Raw genomic sequence first — 7024 nt, 5'->3', positions numbered from 1 at the left:
ACTCTAGGCATAGAATCTTTAAACAAACCATTATAGTGGTTATTTTGCTTATCGTGTCTTATATGGTGTGGCTGATGTTCAAAGCAAGGCATGCTCAGTACAGAAATGAGAAAATGCATTATGAAAGCATAGACAACTATTAGTTTACAACTATTCAATCCATTTCCAATAAGTACTCCTGAAGTTAATGTTCAGAGGCTTGAGAAATGGCAAAAATGGTAAAAAAAAAAAAAAATAAGCTTGCTGAGTAAAGCATGAGAATATGGGTTCATCCCCCAGCACTCATAAGTAACCAGGTATGTCCACACATACATACAACCCCAACACTGATGTGTTCAGAGACAAGGGCATTAGTTTGGCTCCTTGGTCAGTCCATTAAATAAGAAACAGGTTCAGTGAGAGATGCTGTCTGGGGTAACTAAGGAGAAAGAATGATAGAAGAGATCATCTGATATCTTCCTCTGGTCTCAACATATATGCATGTGCACATGCACACACATGTACATGTATCACATAGTATACATTCTACAAATTTAATGGTCAGTACTTTCTCTGAAAGCATGTATCACAATTGAAATGATACAAATCTGATTAACATGAGTTCTGTGCAAGGATGATATGCAAGTTTGTGAAGCATTCCATACTTAAAAAATGAAACATAGCCAGTTGTGGTGGCATACACCTTTAATGTCAGCACTTAGTAGGCTCAGTTAGGAGAATTGCTATGATTTTGATGCCAGAAAGGGACTACACAGTGAGTTCCAAGTCAGCCTGTGGCTAGAATAAGACCCTACCTGAAAACAACAACAAGAAGGAAACAAAATAAATCATTTCATTGTAGTATTGCTTTATCGATTGACTTAAAATTATCTACAAAGTTTCAATAGTACTAGGTAGTTACTGGTAACAATCTCAGGTATCTCTTGGAAATTCACAACTGTTGAGAAACTAGCTTTTAATATAAGCTCTTCTAAATTTGTAGGGAAACTCATTCACACAAAACATATCAAAGACTGTACAGAGTAGAACAAATGATATAGATAGTGTTTTTGTCAAGCTGAAGAGATGGATCTGTGCTTAATACTGCTTGCTTGCAAAGCCTGATGGCCTAGGTTGGATTCCCCATATCTATGCAAAATCAGATGCAGAAAATGCCGCATGCATCTGGAATTTGTTTGCAGTGGCAGGAGGCCATGGTGTGCCCATTCTCTCTCTTCTGTCTCCTTAGATAAGTTAAATTATTTAAAAAGTGTTATGTCTTTATAGTTTTCTTCAACCCAAAGAGATGATCCTGTACATCTATGAATAACAGGCAAGTACAGAACCCTCAGTTCATGATAGTATGAAAAAAGACTAAGGATGCATATTGTATGAATCCACTTATAAGATTTTCAAAATTCACTCATGTAACATCAGTGTTTCTTTTTGAAGCATGAATAGCAGTTTCTTATCTACATATTTGAGTCATTCATTTGCTGATGGGCATTTGAATTATATTCATATATTTTGACTTTTGAGATTAAGGCTATGATGAACATTAGTGCAAAACCATCTCCTTGGAGTATCTGCTTTCAATTTTCTTTGTTTTTCCTTTAAAAAAATACTCCCAATGCCTGCAACACCTTGTGCATCTGGATTATGTAGGTACTGGGGAATTAAACCTGGTTCTTTAAGCTTTTCAGGCTAATGCCTTAACCACTAAGCCACTTCTCCAGCACTGCTTTCAATATTCTTGGTCATAGATCTCACAAGCATCAAATGTTAATTCCTTTTTTTTTTTTTTTTTTTTTTTTTTTTTTGGTTTTTCGAGGTAGGGTTTCACTCTAGCTTAGGCTGACCTGGAATTCAGTATGTAGTCTCAGGGTGGCCTCGAACTCACGGCGATCCTCCTACCTCTGCCTCCCAAGTGCTGGGATTAAAGGCGTGTGCCACCACGCCCAGCCTTAATTCCATTTTGATTAAAGACATTTTGGTCAAAAACCATTTCAATACATGTGAGGGTTATTTCTAGAAATTTATCTTTTATTAAATTTTTTTGCAGAGAGAGAGACAGAGAGAGAGAGAGATGGTGAGGATATAAATGGGTATACCAAGGCCTCTTGCTTGTGTAAAGGATGCATGGAAGAGTTTGTACACCTCGCTTTACAAAGGAACTGAATAATAGAACCTGGGTGGTCAGTTTGTAAGCCAGTGCCTTTAAGCATTAAGCCACCACTCCAGCCCAAAATCTATCTCCTTTTATGATACCACACAGCTTTAAAAATTATAATGTTGTGGTAAATTTTGATTTTTTCATGTATGAAACCTCTAATGTGTTTTAAAAGTTTGTTTTACATATGCATTTTAGGAACTTGTTTCTATTTCAAATAAAGTGTTTAGATTTTGAATAAGTATTGCATTGAAAATGTAGATCTAGTCTCTTATAGTGACTTATTGTCTTCCAACTCATGAAAGTATGTCATTTATTTATGACTAATTTGAGACATATCACGTAGGTTTTAATTACAGATTTTTTGCTTCATTTAAAAATTTTATTCCTCAGTATTTTTGATCATTTTGAAAGTTTTACTTTTTAGAAGTTTTTTTTTTTTTCAGAATTACTCAGTGGTACAATATATAAACAGTTGAGTTTTTCATGTTTATTTTATAACTGGCATTTATTCTGAATTTAAGTTTGATGTTTTGTGAAATCTTTATAATTTTATAAATATAATATGGTATTAGTGAACAATTTTTTTCTTTGCAATACAGATTCTTTGGGTGTTAAGTTGACGTAGTCAAATCAAACTTTTTTATCTTTTTCTCATCTTGTAGATAAAGGTGACAGCATTTCATTGTTGAGTATGATATGCTCTGAAGGAATATTTTCTCTGTGAAATATCACATTGCATTAATTTCTTTGGAGCCCTTATTTGACAAGTGATATTATCAGGAAAAAAGTGAAATTTTGTTAAATGCTTTATCTAAATTAAGTGAAATGAGCATCTGCTAAATTTCCTTCATCTATGAATGTGATGCATTACACCAAGTGATTTTCATAAGCAAAATAATTCCCACATTACAAGAATTCCAATTTTTCGTCTTTATCACATTTTTGGCATGCTGTTGAATACAGCTTGTTAGCATTAACAACTTTGCATTAATAGTCATAAGTGATATGGATATGTTGGTGCTTTGTGCTATTCTTTTCTGACTTTTTTTTTTTTTTTTTTTTTTTTTTTTGGTTTTTAGAGATAGAGTCTTGCTCTACCCTAGGCTGACCTGGAATTCATTATGTACTCTCAGATTGGGCTCGAACTCTTGGTGATCCTCCTACCTTTGCCTCCAAAATGCTGGAATTAAAGGCATGTGCCACCATATCTGGCACTATTCTGACATTTTTTATTATTTATTTTGAGAGAGAGAAAGACACAGAGAGATAGAATGGGCAAGCCTGGACCTTTATCAACTGCAAACCGACTCCAGATGTATGTGCCCCCTTGTGCACATATGTGATATTGTGTGCTTACATGACTATGTGTCTGGCTATGTGGGACCTGGCGATTTGAACATGAGTTCTTAGGCTTTGGGGGAAAGTGCCTTAAATGCTAAACCATCTTTACAGCCCTGAATTTATTATTTTAATCGTGGTAATTATTCATCTTAAAGGTTTAGGAGGTCTTCCATTGTTATGTAATTCTTGTAAGAATGTAAGGCAAATTTTCCTTAAGTCTTTAAGTACCTATTATAACTTATCAGTAAATCCATCTGGTCAGGTTATTTATCATTATTATTATTATTATTATTATTACTATTATTATTATTGTAGGTAGGGTCTCACTCTAGCCTAGACTGACCTGTATTTCAGTAGGTAGTCTTAGGGTAGCCTTGAACTCACTGTGATCCTCCTACCTCTACCTCCCGAGTGCTGGGATTAAATGCGTGCTCCACCACGCCCAGCTAGGTCACATTATTTTTGTGGGAAGTGTTTCTTTATTGATTCATTCTAACAATTTGGAACACTATTCAGATTTTTGATTGTCTTGACACAATATTGACATGTTTTATGTTTCTGGAATTTATCACAGAACAGATATCTGGGTCTTCTAGGTTACTCACTGTGATAAGACACAACAATTCACAATTCTTATTTCTCTGACATTGAAAATCATGTTTCTTTGTTGTTGTTGTTGTTTTTTATTTTAGTAACCTGATTTTAGTAATCTAAACTCTTTTTCCTTGATATAGTTAAAATTTTCATTTTTTTAAAAGGCATTGTGGCTTGTTTTGTTTTGTTTTTGAGGTGAGATCTGGCCATGTACTTCATACTGCCTCCAAATTGCAGCCCTCTTATCTCAGTGTCATTAATGCTGGATTATAAGTATGCACCATTATGCTTAAATTCTTATTTAAATAAATCAGGATTTGATTGCTATTGTACACTATTTTTGTTTCACACTGTTTTATTCTCATACATACACACATTAAAGAGAGCGAGTGAGCGAGCGAGAGAGAATTGCTGTGCCAGGGCCTCAGCCACTGAAATCCAACACCACATACATACTTTCGCCACCTAGTGGGCATGTGCAACCTTGCACGTGCCTCACCTTTATGTGTCCTTAGGTTTCATAGGCAAGCGCCTTAAATGCTAAGTTATCTTTCCAGCCCTATTTTATATAATTTTGCTCTAGTCTTCCATTCATTTCCATCTTTTAAGTTTCAGAAAGATTTTTTTATAGCTTAAAACTTTAGCCCCGCATGGTTCCACATACCTTTGATTCCAGCACTTGGGAGGCAGAAGTAGGAGGATCACTATGAGCTTAATGCCACCCGGAGACTATGCAGTGAATTCCAGGTCAGCCTGGGTTACAGCAAGATCTAACCTCGAAAATCTAAAACCAAAACCAAACCAAACCAACCAAACAAACACAAACCAAAACACAAAAACAAAACAAAATAAAAACATTAGGAGGCAGAAGAAAAGGGAGTCTGAAGTCTAGAACATAAAGGAAGTAAGCAAGGTAAAACTCTTGCCCAGGAAGTCAAAAGAGGCTATAAGACACCGCCCATCTAGAGGCTCAGAACTGTTTTTTTTTTTTTTTAAATGGGGTGTGGTTACTTAAGGAAGACCAAATTTACAACAAAAACCAGATTTTACAGCTTTTCCAGTAATCTTAACTAAGGATCAGTTTCTGTCTTCTAAGAAGCGTGCAAACTTAATCTAAGAATCTTTCCTGAAGGGCATAACATCCAGGTTTCCACAAGGTTAGTGACATTTCCTGCTTTTAGTCAAATAAAAAATGTATTCACACTGGGCATGGTGGTACTTGCCTTTAATCCCGGCACATGGGAGGCAGAAGTAGTGGGATCACAGAGAATTTCAGACCAACTGAGACTAATTCTAGACCAGCCTGGGCTAGAGGAAGACTCTACTTTCTACCTTGAAAAACCAAAAACCAAAAACAAAAAAAAAAAAAAAAAGAAAAAATCACTTTAGGGTTCTGTTACCCTGGGCTGCCTAGCCAATTCCTGTCTCCTATCAGAAGCACAGTCATGTGACAACCTCTCTCTCTCCCTCTCTCTCTCTCTCTCTCTCTATATATATATATATATATATATATATATAAATATATATATATGAACATGTATATACGACTTTTCTTTTCATTTATCATTTCTTGGTTTCTTTTAAGACAGGTTCTCACTATAATCCAGGCTGACCTAGAAATCACTCTGTAGTCTCAGGCTGGCCTCTAATTTATGGCTATCCTCCTACCTTAGCCTTCAAAATGCTGGGATTAAAGGAATGAACCACTATGCCTGGGCCTAAATATTATTTTTTAAAACAACTATGTGCACTAATGATTTGATAAAAATTAAAATACTTTAATCCCTGCACATGGGAGGAAGAGGTAATAGGGTCACTGTGAGTTCAAGGCCACACTGACACTACATTGTGAGTGCCAGGTTAGCCTGGGCTAGTGTGAAACTACCTCAACAATCCAAAAGTAAATAAATAAATACAATTTCAAATCCACCCACCATTTAACTCACATTCAGATTGAGCACATTTCTTAGCTGGCAGCTTCAATCAAGAGACTGAGCAAATCCAGGATTTCAGAGTTCTTTCTGTCTAGTGTGCAGCTTTGAACATGTACTTGGTTTCTATTTGAGATGGCACACTAAAGACTTGTCAGGTTTGTAATTTCTTCTACAGAGGTTGAGGACCATTCCATAAGCAGAAGGAGGACACAGTGGCTGAGCGTGGAAGTCACAATCAGCAGAACCACAGATCCATTTTCATCTCGTTGTATCATCTATTACTGCAAATGAGGTTTTGAACTCTAATTATATAGGTATAGACTTTTTAATCTAACTGTATCATTATTTTTATGGTATCCATTACAAATTGTATCTTTTTGGCAATTTACTTCTTATCAATCCATAGTACATTTTTAGGCACTTGTAAGAGTTTTTTTTTTTTTATTTAATTTTAACCATAATCATAATCACCTCATTTGCACCCATTTTTCCCATCACAAATCCATCTCCACTGAATGCTTCTTTTCAATTTGTCTCTTCTATTATTATGTCATAATTTTGCCTACTTATTATGCACATCTTGTTTAGATAGCATTAGTTACTTTGGCTTTTTTCTTTTTAATTTTTTTCAATTTTTTTACTAGTTTTTAAACTTTATTTAATTTATTTTTTATTAATTAGTGTTGTACTCAGTGAATACAGTCAAGTTGGTAGCATTGTTAGGTTCATCCTTGTCCTACACCCTTCCCCTGGCCCCTCCTTGTTGAGGTATATGGGTCATGCATTGTCGAGTTAGCCCAGAGTTATGGGTAGGAAAAATATCTTTGCATATCATGACCAACATGTGTTTCTGACATTCTTTCTTCTCCCTCTTCTGTGAAATTTCCCTGAGCCATGTTGGGTTAATTTTTGTCTTCTTCAGTGATGAGGTGTTGGGAGTCTCTGTGTCTCTGGATATCTGATTTGGCAGTTGATTGCACTCTGTGTTGATCCAGGTCACCAA

At 35.5% G+C, this 7024-nt stretch overlaps 1 non-coding gene across 1 annotated transcript; it reads left to right on the top strand.

The window, feature by feature from the left end:
- The first annotated feature begins 545 nt into the window (after window positions 1–545).
- LOC123456913 lies at window positions 546–648 on the top strand. Its single transcript, XR_006634777.1, has one exon. It is a non-coding gene; the product is annotated as a U6 spliceosomal RNA (small nuclear RNA).
- Window positions 649–7024: the final 6376 nt, after the last annotated feature.

The sequence above is a fragment of the Jaculus jaculus genome, chromosome X (genome assembly GCF_020740685.1).
Source record: "Jaculus jaculus isolate mJacJac1 chromosome X, mJacJac1.mat.Y.cur, whole genome shotgun sequence".
NCBI classification, from domain to species: Eukaryota; Metazoa; Chordata; class Mammalia; order Rodentia; family Dipodidae; genus Jaculus; species Jaculus jaculus.
The sequence above is the reverse complement of the archived record's forward strand: the minus strand, read 5'-3'. Positions and strand labels throughout refer to the sequence as shown.